Below are 27,784 nucleotides of genomic sequence, written 5' to 3' on the forward strand. Positions count from 1 at the left end.
CTTCTGGATGTGTGACCTGTGGACATATGAGCACATATCAGCTGGGTGCAAATGTCTCACTGCCACTACAATTAAACATATGTAATTGCACTTAGTACATGCTGCCTGCCCTTCATTATGTATGCATTCTGTTGAATAACTTGGTGGTTACACTGCTGTGTGACATGCTTTTTCATTAACTGACTACGTGTACCATGATGCATTGCTACAGTTTGGCACAGACACCCTGGGACTGGGGTAACTTATCTGCAAGGGGTGAGGGATGGATGAGGGTGTGAGGGGGGATTGCTGTGCATGCATCTTACCTTTTTTTTGCTGCAGCTTTCGCCGAACTGTCCACTTCTCCCAGTCCATGGACACTTTCATGCTCCAGGGTTGTGGCTACCATCTCCTCCAGGTCGGTGAGGGGGGGTGCAGTGTTCTTTCCACCACCTGTTTGGGAGGCCTGTTTGTGGTGGTCAGCCAATTTCTTTTTTGTGAGGCTCCTTAGGTCATAGAACCTCTTTTTTAAATCTTCAGTGACTCTGGTGGTCACTCCCACTGCATTAACTTTCTCCAGGATTTCCAGCCAAATCTTCCTTTTTGCTGATTCTGGAACTGTTAAAGACTGCTTCCCAAAAAGTCTGTGGTGAACCTTAACCACCTCCTCAACAAGGACCTGTAGCTCCATGCTGCTGAATTTGAGCTTTCTTTTCCTTTCAGCCTGCTCTGTGTCCTTGCTGCTTGCCATGTTTTAATTTGAAAGTGCACAAACTCTGTCTGCTGCTGCTCCCAGTTTCTCTGCTCCAACTGCCTCTCCAGAACCTTCTAATTGCTTGCAGCTGCCTGTGTAGCCACTTCCTGCTAGGAAGGGGGAGGGTGGTTGCACCTACGCCGGAACCACCGCCAAGCTCCAGAAGAGACTCCAGCGGATCCAGAACGCCTCAGCCAGACTCATCCTCGACCTCCCCCGACGCAGCCACATCTCCGGACATCTGAGAGACCTGCACTGGCTCCCCATCAACAAGAGAATCACCTTCCGTCTCCTCACCCACGCACACAAAGCCCTACACGACCAAGGCCCGAGCTACCTGAACAGCCGCCTCAACTTCTACGCTCCCACACGCCACCTCCGATCGACCAACCAGGCGCTCGCCACCGTCCCCCGCATCCGAAGAGCCACAACAGGAGGAAGATCCTTCTCCCACCTGGCCGCCAAGACTTGGAACTCCCTCCCGACCCACCTCCGCCTGACCCAAGACCACCTCGCCTTCAGGAAGCAGCTCAAGACCTGGCTGTTCGAGCAGTAGCGGACCCCCCCTCCCGAAGCGCCTTGAGACCCTCCGGGTGAGTAGTGCGCGATATAAATGCAATGATTGATTGATTGATTGATTGATTGGCTGTTGTGTTAAGTTTCACTTTTGCTTGCAGTCCGATTCGGTATTCCCAATGCATTCCTATGGGCCTTTTGGCCCATAGGAATGCATTGGGAATACCGATTCGGTAAATACCGATTCGGTAAATACCGATTCGGTAATTTCCGATTTTCCGATACCGAAGTTTACCGATTCGGTAAAAAATAATGATTTTTTCCCCTACATCTCATTTTCCGATTTTTGAATACCGAATCGGTAAAATTCGGTATTTAAGAATCGGTAAAATCAGATTACCTACATCTAGCCCTTGGTGTTGTTTTTTATGTGCAAGGAGTTCTTTTTTGTAGACTTTTTTTTCCAACTGGAAGGAAGGGCCCCAGAATCTCTACCTTACTGCTTCTGTCCAGCAGGCTGCTCCCACTGCTTTGCCCATATCCTATTCTCTTTTCATTTGGATTTGGAGCTGGAAGGTTCGTTCTTTTTACTGCACTCTGCTGCATATACCTTTGGATTTAAGGATTTTGCATTTGGGATTTCACAATTAAGTTGTTTGTTTTTGATTGGGGACTTGCACCTTGATTTATTTGTACTTTTAATCAATTTTCAAAATTTATAGTGGCCTGTTGTTTCAGTAGGGGCCTAGTTATTTCTTTGCATTTCATTATTCTTCATTTGTAAAGGAATATGTTGCTCATGGGTGCAGGAAAACACTTATTTCTAGGGTGTCGTTGAATTTGAAACATCATTTAGGGCTTGGATTGATTTGGATTGAAATATAAAAGGTGTTTTTTGTGGTATTTCATGTTTTTTTCCTGCAAACAAAGTATAGGCAGGGTAATGCCTTTGAAGGATGTGTGTTGCTGTAAACATTTTTTTTGTTCAGTTAGTTTTTTTGTTATTGCTGAATTAATCCTGTGTTCCATAGGCTACCGTTTGCCTTTGTTCCACATGCCATGTGGCCAGGGGCCATTTTGTATTGTGAGTGTTCAAAGGCCTGCATGTGTTCTTTATTTTCCAGGCCTCCTCCCTCTTGTTGTGACCATATGGCTAGCGGCCATTTTGTGTAGCCAGTTAGTTAGCTTTTGCCATAGGGCTGCATGTCTTCTTTGTTGTGGCTATGCCTTCTTGCTGGTTGTTGTGACCAGGTGACTGGTGGCATTTTGTCAATCCAGCCAGTGTGCTTTCCCCTTAGGCCTGCATTTGTTCTTCTTAATTTGTTCCCCATGTCTTCTTGCTTGTTGTGTAACCATGTGGATGGTGGCCATTTTCTGTAGCCAGCCAGTGTGCTGCTTTCCCCATACGTGGGTCTCAGGCTCACTGTGCCACTGGATTCAAGCTAGCCTGGCTGATGAAGGGTGATGCCCCGAAACCGGTCCCAGGATGCATGTTTCTGGTCCAGGGAAGACGTGGCTTGGTAGTTCCGGCTGGACTGTTCCCATGAGGCACAGGGCCAAGACTGGTTTGCATTTGGCTGGGTGTAAACCTGGATGGCATGGAGAGTAAAAGAACAATGGATTTAACCCAGATCTCTTCACTGGGGGTGACTGTTTGATTTACTCTGCATTCAGTCCTTCATCTCTGTGTCTTTTGCTTTCTTGCCCTAAGTGCGCCGTGTATGCCCGGACGTGGGTCCTGAGCTCACTATGCCACTGGATTCAAGCTAGCCTGGCTGCTGAGTGGTGATACCCCGAAACCGGTCCCAGGATGCTTGTTTCCAGTTCAGGTAGGACCTGGCCTGGCAGTTTGGGCTGGACTGTTCCCAAGAGGCACAGGGCCAAGACTGATTGCATATGGCTGGATATAAATTGGGGTGGCATGGCGAGCAAAAGAACAATAGATTTAACCCAGATCTCTTGACTGGGGGTGAATGTTTGATTTGCTCTGAATTCTGTCTATCATCTTGTGTCTTTTGCTTTCCCTATAGGCCTGCATGTGGTTTTTGTTTTCTATGCCTCCTGCTTCTTGCAGTAACCATTTACTGGTGGCCATTTTGTGTAGGCAGTCAGTGTGTGCTTGCCATAGCCTTGCATTTGTTCTTTGTTTATGGCCATGCCTCCTTGCTGGTTGTTGTTGTTGTTATGCATGTATTGTTCTTATTTTGTACAGAAAAATGTTGCACAGTTTAGTAAATTTCCTCCATGTTGTCTAATACATGGGCAATATTCTTTAAGTTTAATTCAGTATGAGGCCTAGTCTGCCAATGGTAGGTGCAGTACTAGTCATCAGTGCATGAAACTACTGTTTTTGTGTTGTCTGTTGGATGAAACAGCATTTCTAGGGCATGGATGATATTGGATTAAAAGACAACATTTTCTTTTTGTAGGGTATTTAAACAATTTTTCTCCTGCAAACACTGAATAGGAGGAATAATGGCTTTTGTGAGGTCCTGCTAATTTTCATTTTTGGCATTGCTGAATGAATGGTGTGTTCTCTATTTTACCATGCCTCCTTTGTCTGGCCACTGGCCAGTGTGTTTGTGTGTGTTTTCCATAGGCCATCATTTGCCTTTGTTACACATGCCATATGGCCAGGGGATATTTAGTATAAAGTCAGGGGCATATTCTAAAGAAAGTGTGATAACCATCGCAAAAGTTACTTAGTGCAACTTCCAACACCGCAGTGTATTGCGGGAAAATTATACTGTTTTAACCAAGCATTCTCAACACTGCGGTACCATGCAATAGACTCCAGATAACGCACCAACTGACTGCGTTAAAATCAACACCACGCCGCAAAAATGCAAAACGCGAACACAAAAAAGATGCGATGAGGCCAATCGCGATACTAAAATCAGCAAAAACCAGCAACAGGCCTGCAAATCACAAGCACCAGGTGGGAAAAATCACCATAAAAGTAGAAAAGAAAACCTGTCAAACAAATGCCAAACAACAGCGAAGCACAATGGAGGCAGCCAGAGCAAGTACGGAGGAGAACCAGAACCCCACAAGCCCAATGGAAGACCAGTCTGGGACCTCGAGGTCAGGGAAGGGCAAGGAGAAGAAGAGTAGGAAGAAGCAGTTCAGTCCGCAGGTGGTAGAACACCATCAACTACTGTTCGTCAACTTCACTGTGTCATTGGCAACCAAAAATGGACTATGGCAGTCTATCGTGGACAAGGTGAATGCAGTTGGAGTGCTGAAGAGGACAATGGAAGAGGTCTAGAAGCACTGGAATTACGTCAAGTGCAAAACCAAGCTGAAACTCGCCAACAACCGGAAGGCAGCAATGCAGACTGGAGGTGGGAGTCCTGCGCCACAGGAGGAGCTGGACGACATGGAGGAAATTGTGTCCACAATCATCAGTGGGGAGACGGTGACAGGAGCCAGGGGACCTGACACTGCTCAACATGACCGAACACAACAGCAACAGAGTGAGTAACGACAAGGGACTGGGGAAACAGGGGAGATGGCCACAAATGCACACATGCACAATTGAGCTGAGCACATCTGCGGACAAACCATGCCCCAGCCCCCAACTCCCACCAAGTGACCAATGTACCCAAGTATGCAACATCTCAGCACTGTATAAGCACAGAAGGCAAAGGCACATCGCAGGAAAGGGATAAGGGGCAGGAAAACTTAGCAGCAGGTGCCACACCCCCGAAATGCAGCACACACACATAACATGCAGAGCACAGCAACACTGACAACAATGTGGTACAGACCGCAACACGTCCACAACAGAACACAGGACACAACTGGTGCCGACTTGGTGTAGACACTGGCCAATCACAAGTGGCATTGCAGGGAAATGTGAGATGACTAAGTACAAGTACAAACACCGACATCTGTTGTCGAAATGTCCACTGACCCACATCACATAGGCAGCTCATCCCAAACAGCCACAATGTACACAGTCATGCAGTCTGTATGTAAACTTGTACAATGCAACAACACACATCTGAACACATTGATAAACTGCATCTCCCCTTCACATTGCAGAGGCACAATCAATACGTCCTGAAGAGGAGCCCGACCCTCTCTTCTCTGTTGATGAAGAAGACCACCACAGCTTCGACTCCGACAACCTCCAACAGCTTGTGGAGAGTCTCCACAGCCCACTTGCAGGAGCGGGGCAGCCCAGCTGCTATGAGGAGACCCCACTGCCTGCACAGACTACAAATCAGGTAGCACCCACCACCATGGCTGCCTCGCAGGACCCCCACGAAGAACACATGGCCTTCCAACACCGTGTGTTGGGATGCCAGGTGCAGCTAGCTGAACAGGTTCGGGTGGGCTTCGACCGCATGGCAGACAAACTAGATGCCATATTTGGGTGTCTAAGTCCCATCAGGGACCACTCACAGTCCCTAACGGACACCCACAGTCCGCTCCATGCTCGCCAACAAACCATGGCAGACATCGGCAGAGTCCTGATTCATCAAGCTCGCACAGGGGGTGGCAAACATGCAGACGCTCATTGAAACCAAGGAGTGGGCCAATGCGGAAAGAAGGGCTGCCATGGCTACACACCACCGAGTGGTAGCTTGGTTCTTCAATGACCTCAAAACCATCCTCATGGCATTGTGCCACAAGGCCTTGCGCTGATGCATGCTGCTGCTACCACTACACTACATCCACATCTCCGCACCTTGAAGTGTCAGTGCCACATAGTGTGGCAGCCATTCCACCTCCAGCCCCTGAGGTGTCACTGCCACACAGTGCTGAAGACAGAACACCACCACCTACACATGAGGCACATGGTACAGCAGAGAATGAAGAGGCAGATGATAGCGCCATTGTGGTAAGAAGGACACAGTAGCATTCATCTCCGCCATATGGCCGGTTTCAGCTTGGTTCTGCCCTCTGCATCATCACCTTCCACTGTCCCCGATGCACTCTGCAACACTCACCTTGGACCTTGACATGGACTGCCATATTCTGTTTGACCGCCAATGACGCAGCTATTAGACTGCGGACTGAACTCTTCCTCTTCTTTTGCAATTGTCATTCCCTGAAGGACTCTGGCTGGCCCTCCACTGGCCAACATTGTAAAGTGGGGTTTGCATGGCCTTGTACTGCTCCAGATGCAATACTTCACTAAATGTACATTAAACATTCTGAATCACACAGATGTGTTGTGTCTATGGTCGGGGACACACACATTAGTTACTTCCTTATCCAGCCCAGTACGGAACCACGCCCAGAGCCCCAGGGTCATTGTTCAAACCCTTATGCTGGACTGGCATACGCCAGGCCAACACACTATGCTTACGCTCCAGGGGGGACAACATCGCTACATGTGCCAGGACTTCCCTGTAGTGATTTGATGCTCACAGGTCTAGTTATCAGCATGCCACAGCCACTCCCTCATGGCTGGTTTACACCCACACCACACCCATCCAGCACACGCATCATAGAACATGTAACCCTGCCAATAAAAAGGGTTGGGCGCACATGCACAATGCCATTTCCAACCTCTCTCAGAGTGTATCCTTATCATGTGCATGCAGGCATGGGGGCCCATGGGCCGGCGACATCACATTCCGCAGGCCTCGCGGTGACATGATGGCGTCCGCACCACAATACCCAATCATATAGGGTCTATGACTAGCAGGGCACAGACTTGTTGGCACCGGATACACAGGCACACTGCCACGGGATAGTGACTTTCGGTGCACTGAGGTAGGGGCACCTTAAGTGCTGAGCGTGTGTGCAGCCTGCAATGATGCCCCATCTTGGTGGTCCGGACAGCTCAGGTTTTGTGTGCCCTGCTGGACCTCAGTGTAGGCCAGAGCCAGCGGGCAGCGCGGGCCTACCTTCAAGTGGCGTCGCCTCCTGGATCACAGAGTAAGTGGCACCTATGAGGCTGTGCGGGTGTGCAGCCTGCGATGACGCCGGGTGCACTGATATGTCCTCTGCCAAAGAGAAATCAAGACCCAGCACCAAAGGTGAGACCTGGGGGTCTGCAGAGCGGAGCTGCATGATGTGGAGGGTGAAATGTCCGCAGGCCCGAGCTTGGGGGTTGCACCGGCATGTGGTGGGCCCTCATTTCCACACACCAGTGGTGACAGGTGAGCAGTGAGGCTTGGGTGCGCTGGGGTGGGCATGCACTGTTGGGCGGTGGGAGGGCCTGGGTTGCAGCTGCCTGGGTGTGCGGGGGCGACAGGCAATGATGTTGCGTGCAATTGTCTGTACTTTGCCATTCATGTACCTGGACTCTGTTCCAGTAGATGGGTCTGTCTCAGATGCGGGACCTGGTGAACTGAACTACATACCGGCACATGGTTGGAGACACACCGGTGGCAGCAGGTGAGCAATGTGGCCTGGGTGCGCAGTGTTGGCACTCTCTCTCCCTGTCCCTCTCTTCTTATCTCTGTGTCTCCCTCCCCCTCTCTGTCTGTCTATCTCTCTCTCCCCCTCTCTGTCCATCTATCTCTCTCTCCCCCTCTCTGTCCATCCATCTCTCTCTCCCCCTCTGTATGTCTATCTCTCTCTCCCCCTCTCTCTCTCCTTCGCTCTCTCTCTGTCCCTTGATGTGTGCAGGACACACCTTCTCATCATGGTTTTTATCTTGCAGGCTATGACCTACGGAGTGTCCCGAGGGGTGCTGCCATGTGTCTTCATTCCTGTTCTGTGTTTGTTTTAATACGTTTTCATTTGTTGTTTCAAAGGTGAATGTGTGTTGCTCATTTTTGTGTCGACACATGCATGTAACCAGATGTAATTGTGCATCATCAGGCCGACTGTTTGGTACATGATTCCGTGTAGTCGATGTGGCACGTCTTAGTCTGGGTGGAGGGGAGGGGTCCTGGGGATGGTGGCGGTGGGTGTTGTGGCCCTCTTGGGTGTCCAGGCTGCATGAGTGGCTCTATAGCTTCTGTTGTTCTTCAGGTGTGGCTCTGGGCTGGGTTCCCATTCGTGGTGCAGGCTGTGGTCTGACTTCACACCAGGTCAAAGCAGGTGTTAGTTTCTTGCTGCTAACACACCTTATTGCCTGTTTTGTTATTTTATCGCTGATGTGGCTGGTCATTGAGAATGTTGCAGAGTGGTGTTGTCGCCGCTTTTTTGCTTGGGAACGCCTACTCTGCATCTCATTAGCGATAGTTGCGGGGGTCATCTGTGGCGATGCTTTTTGCGGCTGCTATCGCAGGTAAACTGGTGCTATGGGCTGTTAGCACCAGCTTGTGAATGGGGCGATATATTTATCGCGACTTTGGCTGCGATAATGTGCCGTTAACTCGGTGATAGCTCCTTGAGAATATGCCCCTCAGTGTCTATGGGCCTGCATGCATTCTTTGTTTTCCAGGCCTCACCCTCCTGCCTCTTGTTGTTGTGATCATGTAGCTGGTGGCCATTTTGTGTTACCACTCGCCAGCCAGTATGCTTTCCCCATAGTCCTGCAGGTGTTCTCTTGGGACCATATGGTTGGTGGCTATTTTATGTAGGCAGGCAGTGTGTGTTTCACATGAGCCTGAATGTCTTCTCTTTTTTCCCCAACGCCTTCCTGCTCAGTGCTGATGTTGTTGATGACCATGTGGCACTGGCTAGCAGCCATTTTGTGCATCCAGCCAGTGTGACCCTTTGCTATAGGCTTGCACGGATGGTTGAGCAATAAGATAGCAGTTTAATAACATTATTATATCTTAGTAGATAACTTCACTTATTTATAATTTTTTTAATGTTTTATTATTTTAAAAAAAATAAATTGGTAAATTATTAATAAAATGTCACAACTTTTTAAACTTTTAGATTTTTTTTATAGAATAGAAAATCATCAGTGGTATGGGTTATATTATGCGCACACCTGACAGTATCCCCATGTATTTAGAAATAAGAATTACACAGTGCTCTAAAATGGAAAGGGTGACCACTTGTCCCCTTAACCTGAACCAAATGCAACCGCTGAGTAGCACAACAATCAATCAGTGTCCTTGAGTAGAAACAGAGTCTTATTTCTTTGTTGAGTTTTCTTTGTTTCTTTAATCCTCCTTTTCAACAGGAGATATTAGTCATTCCTGGGATACTGTCTACATTCCAGCCAATCCTGTAGCCAGTTCCATAGGCAACACGTGTTTAATCATTGGTCATTAAACCAAATTGACTTCATCAGGGCTGTTCTACATTTGTTAACGTAAAAAATTATAATCGTAGTCAGTCTCACACGGAAAGCTTCCAATAATCATTAATAGGAAAAGTAAATATATCCATTATCTGTTCGGTGTCACCTAGATCCATTCAAACAGATGTAATCATCCTCAGTCCAAAGTTCCAAATGTCGTAAGAGTACTCCTATGCCCGTATCTATCGGCATCTTAAAGGAGACGACAGACACGGGCGGTAGGAGTACTCTGTCTGATTATAATTATAATTTTGATTGATTGATTCTTGTGTTGCGCATTGGTTGCATTTAATTTTTGTTGTTCTTTTTTTGTTCATACCATTTCCACTCCATCTGGCATCAATCAACCACATGCCTGCTGTAGGTGCACAACAACATTCATTGTCTAAGGATTATTCCTTCCATTGTCGTTAGTCAGCTGCACCACACTCATGAGGAAAAAAGAATGCAAAAGAGACTATTGATGGACGGAATGCTGGACAATGCAAACATTCACCCGCAGTCATAAGAATCTGGGTTTAATCCATCATTCCTTTGCTCACCACACCACCCTAGTTTGGACCCAGCAGCATGCAAACCAGTCTTTACCCTGTTCCTTATGGGTACAGTTCAGCTCGATCTTCCAAGCCAGGTCCTCCCTGGACCGGAAACAAGCGTCCTGGGACCGGTTTCAGGGCATCACCCTTCATCAGCCAGGCTAGTTTGAATCCAGTGGTGTAGTGAGTACGGGACCCACGTCTGGGCATACCCTTCCCACTTAGGGCAACATATGCAAAAGAATCAATTAATGGACGGAATGCTGGACAATGCAAACATTCACCCCCAGTCACAAGGATCTGAGTTTAATCCATCATTCTTTTGCTCACCACTCCACCCCAGTTTGGACTCAGTCATATGCAAATCAGTCTTGACCCTGTTCCTTATGGGAGCTGTTAAACCCATACTGCCAAACCAGGTCCTCCCTGAACGGGAAACAAGCATCCCGGGACCAGTTTCAGGCATCACCCTTCATCAGCCAGGCTAGCTTGAATCCAGTGGTGTAGTGAGCACGGGACCCACATCCAGGCATACCCTTCCCACTTAGGGCGACATATGCTAAAGAAACAATTGATGGACAGAATGCTGGACAATGCAAACATTCACCCCTAGTCACAAGGATCTGGGTTTAATCCATCATTCTTTTGCTCACCACACCACCCCAGTTTGGACCCAGTCATATGCAAATCAGTCTTAATCCTGTTCATTATGGGAATAGTTCAGCCCAGACTGCCAAACGAGATCCTCCCTGGACCGGAAACAAGCATCCTGGCACCGGTTTCGGGCATCACCCTTCATCAGTCAGGCTAGCTTAAATCCAGTGGTGTAGTGAGCAAGAGACCCACGTCTGTGCATACCCTCCCAACTTAGGGCAACATGAGGGACATCAGGTGACACATCCCTAAAGCATTATTAAGTAAAAAACAATGTTCACAAGGAACTCTTTTGAAAGAAACAATATACACTCTGCAGGAAGGTATGACTTGCTAGAATTAATCAAAAAACTAAAATGAAGTATAAAGGGAAATACCTTACGGCGATTCAGTCAGACAATATTCAAGGTTTAGAAGCCCACAAGACAAAAGTTCTTAGTCATGCTCATTTCAGCCGAAGTGAGCGTAATGTTATTTTGCAATCAAAGCAGTATAAGGTCCATAGAAAGTAAGAAAATATTTAAAGTATATACATTATGTAAATCTGAACCTGAGTTTGTGAGCCCCAGTGTAGTGACCATAAACAGTGGTGTAAGAAAAGTTGTAAGGTGACATAGGTGAAAAAAGTTGTTATTGGAAGCATAAGGGAAGAGATGCCTTTAGCAATTATGATACATTGATATGTACTAGTGTTTTTCAGGCTCTCTCTTTTTACAGTCAACAACGTTTCGACCCTCTCGCAATACGGGGTCTCTTCAGGACAGGAGTGATGGGGACTAATGGATGAAAGTAAGATAAGGCTCGAGTTGCATATTAAGGGAAAAATAAACGGTCTTGTGGGCATGGTGAGCAGCAGCTTACCATATTTGGAAAGGAGTACACACGGATGAAGGTAATCCAGAGGTGGTTCTCAATTAATTTTTGTCCAAGGGAGGAGGGTCCATATTAATGGAAAATAGTGAGGGTGGTCAATGTTGATAATATGACTTACTTGAGGATTAGTAAGCAAGGTTAAGGCTTACCTAAAGCAAACAGTTACATCTCTATGTTGTTTTTGCTCTCCCTTATCCTTCTTTGTGTACAGTCAGTCACCATGAAAGTTTATGTTGGTGTGGTTTTCCATTTTACAAATAGATACACTGCATTGTTAATTATTTATAAAAAGAATAACATAACCAGTGACCACACTAAATGCTATTTTGTTTTTTTGTACTACTTATTCAACTGCAGCAATGCCATGTTTCACTGATGTCCTTCTTGCTTTCTTTCTTTTAGATGCACAAGAGACAACATCACCCACAGTACTGCCAGAAAGAAGACCTGTGCACAACATGACGTGACCCACACGTCACATATATCTCTTTAACTTGTGAAGCTAAGTGCCACTGCTAACTGACAGCTTCAAGATGACCCCAAAGAAGGTGCTACCAAGTAAGTGGCCAGTGAGAAGAAGGAGCTTACTACCACCACTGGTATGTCACCCTGATCTTTTTGGGGAAAAAAAGCTGTGCCTAAAGCACCGGCCACTGGGGAACAAGCTGGGAGCAGCACCCCCATATTAGATCACCCACTCCAATCTAGGCCCATGCCCATGTCTGTTACAGATGCAGCCAGTCTAATCACCACAACGCCGTTATTCAGTTGGGGAGAGGAATTGGCCTAACGGCTAGGGCGGTCGGCCTTGAATCTGGGGAACTGGATTCGAGTCTCTGCAATGACGCTGAACATCTTTTGATTCTTGTCAAATCACTTAATCTCCCCGTGCCTAACAAAAATGAATGTGCCCTCATGTAATGCAACTGGTACTATGTAAAGCGCTCAGATACCCAATTCAGGTCAAGTTCACGCTATATAAAACTCTGTAAAAAAAATAATTAAAAAAAGTGATGTTGAAATTGACTTATCTCTATTGCAAAGTAATATACAGTCATTGCAGGAAACTCAGAGAAGTGGACAACAGCTGCAATCACCAATAGTAGTTCCTCCCGTATTAGGAGCAGTTCAAGTGATTAAGCTTCATGCTGAGGAAGTAGAGGAAGCTGCTCTTTATAAGATCCATTATCCTCCAGATCTCCAGCTAAAAAAAGGTGAGCTAGTGGTGTATCATCTTCTACTTCAAGCCCCTCGTCTGATGGTCTAGGCACCAATCGGATCCTGCTTCACTCTGAGAGTGAGACACACCATGAGATGAGGCTAGGGAAAAGGTTCCAGAAAGCCTTAGAGTTATCAAGGTAGATGTAGAAGAGAAGGATGATAACAAGCCTGTCATCATGGATGTAAGGCCAACCCCAAGGAGACTGACGTTACCCCATCCCAACTTGCTGCTGGGAAGGATGTGGCACCACAGAAACCACCACCGCCGCTTGCGGCCATATTTGTAAAGTCCTGGCAGTGACCTACATCTACACCCACTTCAATGGAACTAGGTACTGCAAATAGTCAAATGTCAAAACACTCACCTACCACCAGCTCATCTGACATTGGTAATGGCACCAGCATCAGAAAAATGAGATCCCTAGTATGGGAATTCTGTTTTGTTTAGCCAGGAGGAGGTGAACTTTTCCATATGCTCCCTTTGTGGAGCAAGCGTTATTCGGGGTAAGCTGGGTACAAACTATGGTGCAAGGGGCCAAACAACCCATTTGAGAAAGCACCATACTATTCGTTGGGAGGCACACCTTATTGGCTAAAAACTGTAAGTGTGTTGGTGAAGGGGTGAAAGCTAGCTGACTAGGGAATCCAAATCCAATCCAATCACAGTAGAATGTAAAGACAACAAAAACATTTTTGTTACGCAAAGCAGCCCTCTCCACACCAGTGCAGTAGTATCGCCCATATCAGCAACATCGCCATGGCATAAGACTCAGATCAAGACACCAAAGCAACAGAGGATAGTGACTTCCCCACTGAAAAGCACATTGATCCTACCACCCCCTGCTCTCAAGAAGTCACCTGCATTAGAGGCATCAGAAAGAAAAAAATCCGGGCTACTATTCGTGCCATGTTTAGGCCGAAGGGGCAGAATGAACACAATGGCAAGTTTTTACAATGTGTAGCAGGCTTAAATGTTAGCGCTGGACCTCCTCCCTTTTTCTTTCATGGAAGGGGTGGGTTATCTTGAATTTGTGGCAGCCATCTGCCTGAAATGGGAGGTTCCCTGGATCCTATTTTGCCAGAGTTGCTGTTCCAGTGCTACATCACGATATGCTGGAATTGCTTGGACAAGCTTTGCAGCAGAGTGCTTTTTACAGTATCCACCTGAAAACAGACATGTGAACCAGCTACCAAGCAACTGAGTACATGTGAATCACTGCACACTGGAACTCTTTTGTGGGGGCTAGAGAAGAGATTTCTGCCGGTTTTGACACTGCTGTCATTTTTAATGCTGGTCGGAAGCATGCAACAGTAGCGGTGTTCACCATAGAGAAATCCTATACAGCTGCAATCAATTTGGAAGACTTTAACAACAAGGTCTTTGATAGGGGTGGGCGGAATTTGCGTAATCGCGTTACGCAAATCTCCGCGAAACGGTAAAAAATCTCTGCGAACATGCAGAAATTCTGCAAACACGCATAATTGCTTGTTTGCGATGCTTTTTTACTGTTCACAATCGCTGTGTGCTTGCTCGGAGGGAAATATCTTGCGAACACGCATTTTGAGAACGCGAACAAGCAAAAAATTCACAAAGTCACGTAACGCAGAATTTTGGGGAATTTTGCGTTCTCCACAGAACGCCAAATTACCCAAATTTCACAAATTCCGTGAGCGGAACGGAATTTACCACCCAGGCCTAGTCTTTGAATGGCTGTGACCAAGAGGGCTTAACATCGAGTTTGTTGCCACAGACAAAGGGGGTAATATTGTAAGGTCATGGCCGATGGTGGCTATTTCAGGGTCCTGTGTTTGGCGCGCTACATTAACATCATCATTGTACAGAACTTTCTAAAAAAGAAAAGTCTAAGTAAGCAACTTACTGTCAGCCTGCAGAAGAATCTGCAGTCATTTCAGCCATTTATTTAAAGCCCAGAAACAGCTGAGGGTAATTCAGCACGATAATAGAATACCATTTAAAGCATTGATATAGGAGGTGCCAACATGTTGGAATTCAACTTTTTACATGCTTGAACACCTGTTTGAGGAGTACAGACCTATCATTGAATATGTCATTCAAAGAGAGGATGCGACTATGAAAGGCATGATCATTGACATGGACCAATGGGGCCTAGTCAAGTACCTGACAGAGATGCTTTTTCCTTTTTAGGTGTTTACACAGGAAGTCAGCAAGGAGGACAGTACCATGGGCCAAGCTATGCCATTGTTGCAATTGTTATATGAACAGCTAAAGAGGGAGTCTGCAATGAACATAGGTGCGGAGGGGAAAAATATGCCTATGACTTGGTGGAGAGCTTAATCCTTCACTTGTCTGCTAATACAAGGGTGCAAGGAGATATTGTGTGATCCAAACATTACATCTCTGCCACAATTCTTGATCAACGGTACAAACCAGTACTGTCCACTCTTATTCCTTTTGCAGATGGGTTGTTGGAAACACAAAACATTGATATCTGAGCAAACCAGTGAGTTAGAAAAAGAATTGCAGGGAATTAGAGGCACACTCCTCCAGGGCACAAGTCCTGTGGGGCATCCTTTAAGTTCAAAGCCTGAGGGCAGTACTATTGGCTCACGACATCCAAAACCAACAACAAAAACACCATCAACAACAAGAACAGGAGCATCAGCCCCACAATCTGCAACTGTGTGGTTTCTACTGGCAGACTTAAATCCAGCGCAGAAGCAAAGGCAAAAGAGGTTGAGCAAGGTGGAGCACCAGCAATGGCCATTGAGCAGATGGTCCAGGCCTTTATGGATGATGCAACAGAGGTCTACCTTGATCAAAATCCAGTGGTGTATTATTATTGGGTTGCCAATAGCCAGTGCTCATCAGGCTGCAAATAAACTTGCTGGCTTGTCTGTTAGCCAGCATCTCCGCTGAGTGTGCTTTCAGTGCTGCTGGTACCGTTGTCACAGTGAGAAGGACCAGTCTGCCACCCCAAAACTTGGAGAGATTAATCATGATCAAAATGAATCTGCACTTTATACCACCGGATTGCTCCATACCTGTAGTGCGACAGGAGGAAGATTAGGGAGACTCAGGCCATAGAAATAGTGTGTTAGATCACCTACTTCTGGGTGAACCACAAGAGTTTGAGGACAGGCTCAACTTCCCTGACTACTAGGCCTGGGCCAACAACCGTAGACCATTCTCTTTCAGTCTCTATCACTGATCTGCTTTCTTTCTTTGATGCCAAAAAACCCAAAATAGCTAGGGGAACATTATTATTTACTTGTATTTGTTTGTATCTGGTTGACTAATTCATCCCCACCGTCTTACTCTTAGACACATTTTATTGCCGGATTGGAGTTGCAACAGAGTGCAGTGAAGATGTGCCGACACCCCCTTTACCCATTTCCCTCAAGTGCATTGATTGCAGAGAATATAAACCAATGTGTGCCTGCCTTCAACCTTGGGCAGTGACTATCTATCCCTTCCGAATTTATTACCCTTGCTGGACTGCCCGACATTATTTAGTTTACTCTGGCCAATCTCTGCTTTGTGAACAAATGGATCTGCATTCTTTAATGTACCACACAACTATCACAATGAGCATGGCAGATAAACAGATACATGGCATGCATTTCATGCTGAGTGATTGTTGTTTGCTGTTTGTTGTGATGTGTGTTGAGTGGTGGCAGGCACTTTGAGAGATAGCGAGATTCCTTCACAGCATCCACTTCACACTGCTTTGTTTTGTTATTTTCTGCTTTATAATCCTCTAATAGTCAGACCCGGCCAGTCCCTTAGATATTGAAAACACAAATCTAGTCTACACACAAAATTACTCAATGTTGTGCAAAAACAACATTTTACTACAGGGCGATCTATTGCATTTGAGTCAAGACTCGGGACACCGTTGGTACATAGTTGGACACCTTTCTCGAAGTCAGACTCAGGATGATCACAGATGATGGATTGACTCAGGTTGTGGGCGTGACTACTTCGAGAACTGCAACCACATGAAGGAAGTTTTCAACTTCACTGAAACCAACTGATTTGATGATGAATTTGAAGTGGCCTAAAGGTAAACAACAGACCTACACAACTCTGTGTGGTGGTTGTGAGTGGTGACAGCAGTGCGTTGTTTTACTTGATTGAGCAAATGCTATGTTGCTGGGTGTGTGTGTCCTCATTGCTCTCTGGCTCAAATTCGAAGATAAGATGTGGTTGGGTCGTCGGCCTGTTGTTGAAAGTAACTGGGAACAGACATTTGGTCAACAATGATAATCACATTATGCATGTGTTGAGGTTGCTGTTACTGTTAGGCTACATATTATTGTTATGAATATGATTGATACTGATGAATTGATGATCATGAAAGTTGCAAGTTTGATCAGGCCAACACCGAGAGTAACATACAGCCAATGTTGTGTTTTAAAATTGCCCTCACATAATTGTTCACACCCCAGGCATAAAATGAATGAGTGTAAAACTGACTCTATTCTTCTTCTCTTCTCTTCTCTCTTGGCTTGTACTGCCGCAGATTCTTCTTGATGCACTCCTTGTGCAGTTTAACTTCTTTCTCCTTGAATCTTCAATATCATTTTTGTTTTTCAATCTATAGGCCCTTACCCTGCTCCATCCTGGAAAACAACATAACATACTCAAGCTTACCTTACCTTACCACATCCACCAGGCATCCAAGATTGATAGACAGTCCAAAAGGAATGCAGATGCAACTCTCAATTTTGCAATACAGCATTGTTTTTTCTTTTAGTAATCATTAGAACTGTGTGTGTTGTTTACTTGAATCCTAGGGATATTTTAAATTAACATATTTTATATCTTTCAAAGCTGGCTACCACAGAACATTTAGATATAATGTAACTTGAATCTCTCTTGGGGCAGACGGACAATTTGGTTTGGTTTACCTGTACTTCTCATCATTTCTCCGTTTCCTTTTCCTCCCATAACAGATTTATTATGGTCGGCTGCTTATTGACAAGATGGATGTTGTCATTGTGTAGTGTTTGTCTTTGTCAAGCCTTTACCTCAAATTCTCCTTCCCATCCATTTATTAAAACCCGAACCCTCTTACCCAAGGGTATGTGATTCTTTTAGGTGTGGCTTAACAGTATACACCATTAATTGATCACACACTTAGTGCGGCAGATGTGGTGAAAACATCATCAACTCAGTGCAGGGTGAGGATCTTCAGCTCTAAGTATAGCCCACACTGGCAATATTATATTTATATTAGTCACCCACACATAGTATTCAATATTTTTTCAGAGGAACACCATTGCCAGCATCATCCTTCAAGCACTGTATTGTGTCAAAGGTTATGCTTCTCTACTACGTAGCTTAAGTCAACTTCTTGTTGTAACTTTTACAAGCTCACCATTCGGATAAATTCAATTTAGCATTGCTTATCATATTTATGCTATTGTCTCTCTTCCTGTGTACTTGTAGTCTAGTCTCTGGTGACTGTATTTTGAAAGCAGGCATATAATAAAGGCAATAGCTCAATTTGTATTTCAATGTGTTTAGTTCCCTGCAAGGAATAGTCCTTATCCTACAGTTTAAGTTCGGCTAGGAGGGACTGAACCTCGCTTCTGATGCCTTCACTGTTAGACTAGTTTGCTAGCATGTTGCTACTACTACCTCCACTATGGCACCTTAGGAAACCATTCAGCCCTCGCTTAATCTAATCAGGTAAGAGAAGAACTGTGTGTGATTCATTGTTGAACTGCAATCATTCTATATACAATGGAAATTCACACACCTGCCCCCTCCGAGTCCTTAAGAGTTAATGTAGTTGCAGACTGCAGAAACTAGGAATAGAGAGTAGTAGGACAAGGGAGGGTACTGAACAACTAATTTGTTGTTACATTATCAGAAGATTTACAAAACTGGCTTCGGCAAAGGCACCAGTGCAAAGTAAAATAGTAACCCCAAAAAAGATTTAATTCGTAATGTACAACTATAAAACATTTATTTCTGTAATAAATATAAATAAACTAGTAAACCCACAACTGGCCCACCCCTCTCCCTACCCACAACCAATGTCCCAAGTAGTGTCCAACTCCAATAACGAAACTGTCCATAAGGAAAATCCCCAAATCCCCCAAATTCCACATTCCCACCCTCTCCCCAACAAGTCCAACCTACCAAAAAAAATATTAAAAAAGGTACAGAAAATTAGGCATAACGCTTCCTAACATGCCTCTCCATGCAGTCCAGACACTCCTCCTGGCTGGCTTCCAGGTGCGTCAGTCTCTGCAGAATGCTGCACTGAAATGCTCAAAAAAAGGGGGAGCAGCAGTGGTGGAATGGCGGTGAGTGGCTAGCTTTAAACTGCGGCAATGGTGTACCAGAGGCACTGGGGTCTGGCTGGGTCCCTAGGAAAATTTGCAGCTGCTGCTGCCACCTCTTCTGCGACCACCTGGTGCTCAGCCCTAATGGCCTCCAGCTTCCTCTGCTGGGCTCAGACTGCTATCTCCTGCCTGTTAAGTGGTGTCAGATTGGCAGGAGAAGCTATATCAAGAAAGAAAAAGAAAAATTGTAAACAATGATCTTAAGAAAACACATTAAATTATATAGTGGCACAGTAGCAGTACATTTGCTGGCATCCTGGGTCCATTCGATTTTGATGTGAGAGTTTCAGACATTATGCGCTATGGAGTTTGCAAGGATTCTTCTCTCTCTCTTTGAGCTAAATTAATGTAGGCATGCTAGCTCAGCTGATACCCTTTGTTATGTTATGTTAAGTGGGTTTTATTAAGCGCACAGCTACACGAAACACGATTGAGTGTTCCGGCGCTAGGCGTAATGACAGATATCGCTAAACCTCAGTGACTGCTGATCAGGATGTTAAAGCTGAAACAAACACGTTTTCAGTGATTTCCTAAATACCAGGAGGTCCGGCATTATCCTTAGTTCCAACTGCAATTTATTCCACAATTTCGCAGCTTGCACCTGGAAGGAATGTCCCCCATTGCGAGCTCGCATATATTTAGGAGTGCGTGCCAAGTGAAGTGCTGAAGACCTGAGAGTGCAGTGTGGCTGTTAGAATTGCACTCTCTTCGCAATGTATCCAGCCCCGCTACCATGGAAAGCCTTAACAGAGAGAACCAAGGACTTAAAATGGATCCTTTTGCAAACAGGATGCCAATGCTAGGATCTCAGTTGTGTTGTCATGTGGTCTCTGGGGCCAAGCATCAGTATTGCCCTGCCTGCTGCGTTCAGGACCACCTGCAGTCTAGCCAGTAAATACTCTTGTAGCCCTAGGTAGAGTGCATTCACGTAGTCCAGCCTAGAGATTATTAGGGCTTGGACCACTGTTTTCCTATGAGAGATAGGCAAAAGAGGTAAAAACTTCTTCAGCATCCTAAGCATGCCGAAGCAAGTGCCGGCCAATGACTGGATCTGTGACTGCATAGAAAGATCCTCTTCCATCTTCACCCCCAGATTTTTCACTGATTTTATGGATGTGATGGGAGGGGACATGTCGGCGGGCCACCAACTATGCCAGATGTTACCGAGGTGGTGGCCAAAAAAGATGATCTCTGACTTCCCGGGATTGCAATTCAATTGTTTACACTGGAACCAGGAGAACACTTTTGCTATGCAACTGTTAATCCTGTCTCCATTGAAATCCATATCTTTGTTGCAGGTGAATAACAGTTGCGCATCATCCGCATATGATACAATTTTGGCTCCATGTTCCTCTGCCAGAGTTGCTAAGGATGTCATATATATTAAAAAGAGTCAGGCTCAAAATGCAGCCCTGAGGTACACCCATCCCTAAAGGAGGAATAGGGGCAGCAAAAGGGGGGACCACACTATTTCCTAGTGGTCTTTTAGAAAGGAGGCAAACCAATTAAACACAGAACCCCCAAACCCGCACTCCCGGAGTCTCAATAGGAGTCAGTCATGGGGGACGGTTTCAAAGGCCATGGATAGATCTAGCAATATGAGTATGGCTCTGCCGCCTCTGTCCATAACCTCCTTTATGAATTCAGAGACTTCCAGCAGTCCTGTCTCGGTGCTAAAATTACCTTGGCTTGGGTGTAATAATGAGTTGGTCTCGACAAAAGCGGTAGTGGTGATATTCACCGCTTTTTCGAGAGCTTTAGAGAAAAAGAGGAGCAGAGATATCGGCCTAAAATTAGAGGCTAACTCTGGGTCCACTGTAGTTTTTTTTAATAGGGGTGACATTTCAGCTCTTTTCCACCTGTCCCGAACCTGCCCCTACTCCAAAGAGAGATTGAGAACCTGATTGACCGCTGGGTTAATAATCTCTGCAGTCAAGGCCAGAATGGGGGCAGGGCAAGGGTCGGAGGTAGAACTGGATTTGAGGCCTTTCATAATGTCTAAAGACTGTTCCATCGAGATCCTCAGAAACCCTGTAAAAGATGGATCTTTGGCTTGTGTAAATGAAGAGGCAGGCATAGCACTGTCTCTACACATCGCCGATGTTGTCAAAAAGGACTCCTGGATGTCTTTGATCTTATCGTAAAATAGGCGGCGATATGGCCAGTCCATTCCTCCGTAGGGGTGAAAGACTTAACTGCAGCTGCAGGGGAAGTGAAGTCACTGACTATTTTAAAAATGTCTTTACATTTGTTTGTTGCCAGTTCTATTCTAGCTGAGAGAAAAGTTTTTTTAGCCTCTATGACTTGTTTATAGTACGCTTTCAGAGCCAGTTTATAAATTATTTTGTCCGTGGGGTCAAAATATTTACGCCAGATCCTTTCTAGGTGTTTACATGTCCTCTTGCTTTCCCTAAGGGCATTAGTAAACCAGGGGGCAGAGGTCCGTCCGTTCTTCCCAACATGAGAAACGACAGGTGCGAGATCCTCGTTCCGGAGCCAGATCAACGTGTCCAGGACATCGGCGTCAGCCTCTAATTCCCCACTAAAAGTTATCGGGTGCTGATTGATGGCATTACTTAATTCCTCAGATGTAAATAAATTAAAGGGTCTAAAATTGCTACTCCAGGGCTTCCCTATGGCCTTAAAGGGATGTGTTTCTTTATTAATTGCAAAGTCCAGGAGGAAATGGTCAGACCAAGTGAGAGGAAGAGACAGACATACTCATCTTGCGTTACTTTGCTACTGTCTGCAGGTGTGGGAGCTTTACTAGACAACTATCTTATTCCTATCATGGTCATGTTCTGTTAAATGCCTCAATGTTACCCTGACTACAAGGCAGATGAATAGTTACTTACTATGAATGATAAACATCACATGAGGTACTATGTGAGAAGTTGGCCTGGGATATCCTGTCCACTAATTAAAGTGGGCACCTTGCACCAGTCCAAACAACACTCATGGCGATTTACGAGGTCAAAGATAACCTTAGAAAGCTATCCAAGTGGTGGCTGTGGAGAAAGCCTTCAGGCTTAGTCTTGAAGGAATATTAAGCAGCTTGTTTTACCAGAATGCAACCGTATTGTATTAGTTAAATGAAAGGAGAACCACACAGTAGTTATAAAAATATGTATTTATTATTGTAACACACCTTAAATACCTCACAGTATCTGCTACACGCAGATAAACACAAAGCACACAATACTGTAGCACCAAAACAATCGTAAGTCAGTGGGCTCCAGAGGGAGACCAAACCATATAATAAAATAGTGGTATAAGAACCACTACTCGAGTCAAGACAGTGTCTAGAGGTTGTAGAATAGCTGGGACCCCAAGAAACCGCCACAGGTGAGTATGGAGGAACCCACGGAGGATGGGTGCAGTGTGAGAACACAACTCCGTACTACCACAATTCAATGGAAGAGTTGCGGTTGCAGTTTTAAAGTTTAAGGACCCTTTCCAGTGGACTACAAAGAAACCCTTTACAACATAGAAGGTTGGAGAGCCATACCACCCATGTATACCGAAGTACCAGAGTTACCTATCCCAGGGAAGCCGGGTGCATAGGGCTATAGTGGCGTCGGAAACCGTTGTCAATCTCAATGGGAGTCTTCAAAGAAATGCCACTGCTGGAAAGAAGAAGACTGTCCGCTGGAACCCAAATGTGGATTCTTGTTTGAAGGAAAGCAAAAGCAGAGGGGTCAGAGTCTGGGTCATTCAGTAGTGACCAGGGGCTTGGTAGATGAATGCCCACCGATGTCGGGTGCTTCAGGTGTGATGATGGAGACCTTGACTCTGCAGCCACAGGGACCAGGAGACGTCGAGGATGACCAAGAGCCGGATTCAAGCTTTCCCATGAAGGATGTTGAGTGCTGAGGGGTCAGTGTCCGGCGGGACCACCAACAGGCCTTGGCAGCGGCAACACACAAAGAAGATCGAGGAAGGTCATGGTCTGGCCCAGCAAGGACCAGGACACTCACTACAGCAAGGGGAGTCAGGACAGGCCTGGAGAAACCAGGGGAGCCCAAGAAAAGCAGTGTTGTCCCTCAATTGGACCCACAGGCCGAAGGCACAGGAGTCGCGAAGTGACCTCTAGCAGTTTCACAAAGTAACAGCTTGCAGGGCACAGAGTGTGAGGAGGCTGGAGTCCTTTGTACGAAATGTGCAAAGAGGTTGGGGCTATTGATAGCCCAATGTGCATAGTTGGGAAATCCCAACAAGCAAATGCACTTTCAAAAGTACACGAGGTTCGGGTTATGTGGGTCGCACGAGGAATGCTGGCCTCAGACTTGGTGAGAGGACAGCTCAACCTCAAGGATCGTTAGAATCCACCTCCTGTGTTGCTGGATCCTTCTAAGTCTGCAGGATCCAGGGTCAGCAGACCGGTCAGTTGCGTTGCGGTGCCTGTGAATGCAGGGGAGTGACTCATTCTCCCCAAGGGAGATACTTCAGTTGTAATTGAAGGTCCACAGGTCCTGCACGGAGCCTCTATGGCGCATGGGCACAGATGATTCTTTGGATGGAGAGGGAGAAGAAGCTGGGCCCAGTCGAAGTCCAGTGAAGTTCAGAGTGTGCAGATGGTTGAAAGTCAGTGGTTTGTTGTTTAGAATCTTGTCCACATCTAATCTAGGGCCCTACAACCAGGTAAGCCCTTAAGTACCCACTGTAGAGGATTAAACAGATTCAGGGGACCCTCCAAGGGGTTGGTCTGGGCAAGGGGGAGGATACTCCCCTGTCCTTTATCCAGTTTCATGCCAGAGCAGGAGCCAATGGCTCCCAGGACTGGCTTGGACTGGACTATGCACAAGGACACCAAGTGTGCCCCAGATGCCAACTTTCAGGCACTTTGGAAGTGCATCCACCCATCCTCAATACACTAAATCCTGTCTGGGCGGTGGTCACACCTCCCTGTGACAGGATTCCTATGTCCTGCCTTCCCCTGCTCAAGCTTGGCTCGGCCGCAGGAGGGCAGAAAAGTGTCTCTGGTTGGCAGCAAACATTTTGTGCTGCTTGGGTCGAGAAGGCTGGTACAGGGAAGACCAGGGACCCCACAAAGTTTGCTTCAGAAGGGTGGAATCATACCTGCCACACCGGTTACTGGTGTGGAGGTAGGATTCCATAGTATTTGATACCAAACACAACAATTTTTGTTGCAGCCATTTTTAAGATGAGCATATAATACACCTATATTTCGGGCTGCGTCACCGACAACCCGGGAGAATGGTCTCCGAAGTCTGCAAGGGTGTTCTGCTCATGCAGGGGCATCTTCTTACGTAAAACCAGCACCTTGCCTTCAGGATTGTCAAGGCCTGCTAGAGGGGTGACTGAAAGCTTTTAAGTGTAGTGACCTATAGATATAGTAAGCCTATATCTAAAGTAAGTGGTGCTTGCACAATTTTACATAGGCTGCAATGGCAGGACTGTAGTTCCATTTTTCATGACCTCTCGTAGGTGGCGTAATGCATGCTTCAGCCCATGGGAGCCTCTGGGGTACCTATGCCCTGGGTACATGTGTACCATATACTAGGGAAGGGACCCCCAGTATCCAATCTGGAGTGTACCTAAGTACATGCATAACATTTTAGGGTGAGAGCAGATAGACTGGGGTCCTAGTTAGCAGGATCCCAGTCAAATTAGTCAAAAACAGTGTAACATCAAGCAAAAAAGCATAAGAAGTAGATCCTATTTTCCTACATACTATATAAAGCCAATTATGCAGACAGACATCCTCCTGTCAGCCCAAGGGAAAATCAATGCACTACAGTACAAGGAAAGTATTCAGGAACAGGATATTGTATTTGGCATGTTCATCACAAAGTATCCTATCCACAAAATACAAAGGCACTTACTCTTAGTCCGACTTTATTCCCTATTCTCACCCTATGTCACCACATTTCACATTACTTTTTTCCAACAAACTAGTTTAGCATGGCAGGAAGGAAAATAATTAAAAACTTGGTGTACTGCAGGTAAGTTAAAGGGATTAGGCAGGATGTGTAGACGTTTCACTGATCATCATCAAGTGCCTAATCTTTTGCTTGTCGTGAGTCACTTTGGCAATTGTTGAAAGGGAAAAGTCTGACCTGAAGTAATACGTTATAGAAGCAATAATAACATCTATCACTTGTCCAGAGGAAAGTGGTGCATGCAAAGAATGTTTTTTTCAAATGTTATGGAAGGTTTGGACAGAAGGAACTTAGGAAAGGAGTTATGTACTAGGAAGTGACTGAGTGGGAACTGTGTGTGAAGGGAAACATAACTTATTTTTTGCATTGCCATGAAATTTGTAAAGGGAACTACACATTAACTGAGGCAGACTCACCCTGCTTAGCCAACAATGCAGTGCTGTTGATTTAACCATGCAGCTGATAGGTCAGCCATGGGTGTCACTGGTGAAATGCCATGGGTACGGTGGGAGGTGATTGATGATGAAGGGTGGGTACGAGGAAGGATACACAATATATGTTGCCCTTGAAAACTACTGTGAGTTAAGGGAGTCGTCTGAACTACCACATCAACCCTTTGAATCAAAAACCTTGATAAAAACTATTCCAAACAAGTAAATGTGAAAGGAACTCCACTACAGAGGAGAACCACAGCCCCTTGTTTATTCTTCTTCCCAGAGATCTTTCCATTCATCATTGCATTGTTCTTGTAGTATGTTTATTCTTCTCCCTTGGCTTTGCTACTCAGCGTTTAAGTTTTACATTCTCTCAATCCAGTCTTCACCATTGAAAAACATCCATCCATCCATATATCTATCCATCCAAAATGGCTCTCAGTCTCACTGAATGTTTCACCAACATACCTTTGTCATTTACCCACCCATGCGCCCTTTGACCCATCAAACCCACTGGAGGATGCCTTTCACGCATCCAAGCAGGCATACTTTAACCCATACACTTTCACCCACCCAGGCAAACATCCTTTCACGTTTCATCCATCCTTCACCCACCCATGCATCCTATCAGCCACCTATAGTATATGCATCCTTTCACCCATGCATCCTTCTCTTGCAGTCATATTACATTTCACTGATCCTTTCTCCTTCTATCCTTCTTTCTTTTCTCCATCAACCCATCGAGGTCTTCATGAAACTTTCTCTGCTGAGTTGGAGATAGAAAAGGCCATTTTAGTTACTCAACTCCCACTGTATATGCTAAGTAAAGAGGGGTGTGTTCAACTGTTCACATGCCTCAACAGTACATCCTTGCAGTGAGTATATAATTAATTGTCAAAAAGCAAGCATATGACTTACCACCGCCCACCCACTGTCGCTGGCTCACCCCCTACTGCTGCCGCATGTGCTGACTGGCTGACGCCACCCTCAATGCCGGCCCCATGCCCCAGTGGGTGGTGTGGCTAAAAAAAGTATTACACATTTTTTAGATGCCAGATACGCCATCCCCTATTTATTTATTTTTATAGCAAAATGCACCACACACATCACTACAATTCAGATACAGACAATATCTTATATCATAAACATCAGGTTGGGCATTTTGTTGGCAATTTTTGAAAAGCTTCAAGACAAATTGTAAAGGAGTGGCTAGAGCTATTGATGAATCTGAGTTTTTGAAAATAAAATAAAAGTGTGAACAACTGGACATATGGTCTTGGTTGGTAAATGCAATGGGGCCATACTCGTCATACTTCCAGCCATGGTGCACAGTCAGTTCACCAGCTGCTGCTAATAATAGTAGGCCTAGCTAAGAAGACACAACTTTGGGTGTCCAACGTGACCATAGCCACTCCCTCGTTTTACTGATTGAGCATGCAAAAGTAAAACAAAGCCTTCTAATCTCAAGAAACATGCGAAGGATACCTTACTTGAGCATGCAATATGCAAAGCAGAGTAGTAGTAGTAGTACATGACTAATGTGTTCTCTGAGTCTTACAGTACCACCATTAGGCAGTCCATAAAATGTAATATATAGAGCGAGGTAAAGTTGACTGATAAAGCAGAAGAAAGGAAGCTTCAGACAGACTAGTACAGAGACAATTTGAAGTAAAGTACAGACATGCAGAATATAGAAAATAAGCAAATAGGATAATGCAGGGATAACAAGAATTTAGAAACGGATAGATCAAAGAGAATTTGGAAAAGAATTAGGGTAGAAATAATTAAGTGAAAATAAGAAGGGGTAAAAATTAGGGAAATATGTATGAATATTAACAACAGGAGGACTACTGGGGCCAGCAGAGCCATCGGTTGAAGACCCTCCTGATTGGGAGGCACCTCTAGCTCTCTGACCCCCCTCAGACCTTTTCTTGCCCCTGGATGCTGATGTAAGACAGAAAGACAAAAAAAAATTGTTGGTAAATAAATAATCTCCCCAAAAAGATTTTTTGACAGGAAAATGCAATTGCAATGACATTATACTTTTCTAAATCAGATTGCCTAATAGTAGACTAGTATCGAGGACCGCCATATCCAATACCAAATTTCCTAAACCTACCTAGCCCTCTTACAAAGATTTTGGAATGACTAATAAATAGCAATGAATGATGTTTGCTTCTTTTCATCTCATTTGCACTCTCAACCCCTCTTGACAGGCCAATTAACTAAGGGCCTGATTACGATGTTGGACGGACCAGGTTGCAACATGGGGACCTGGTGGGGGGCCCCCAAACTGGGATTCCCACAGCCTTTCTGTGTCGGAAAGTCCGGCACAGAGAGGCTGTGAGAATCAGCCATCGTAATCCCTCGGGTGCAAAGAGCCGCCGAAGGGATTACTGGCAGCTTTC

Source organism: Lissotriton helveticus, chromosome 3_1, assembly GCF_964261635.1.
Source record: "Lissotriton helveticus chromosome 3_1, aLisHel1.1, whole genome shotgun sequence".
Classification (NCBI taxonomy): Eukaryota; Metazoa; Chordata; class Amphibia; order Caudata; family Salamandridae; genus Lissotriton; species Lissotriton helveticus.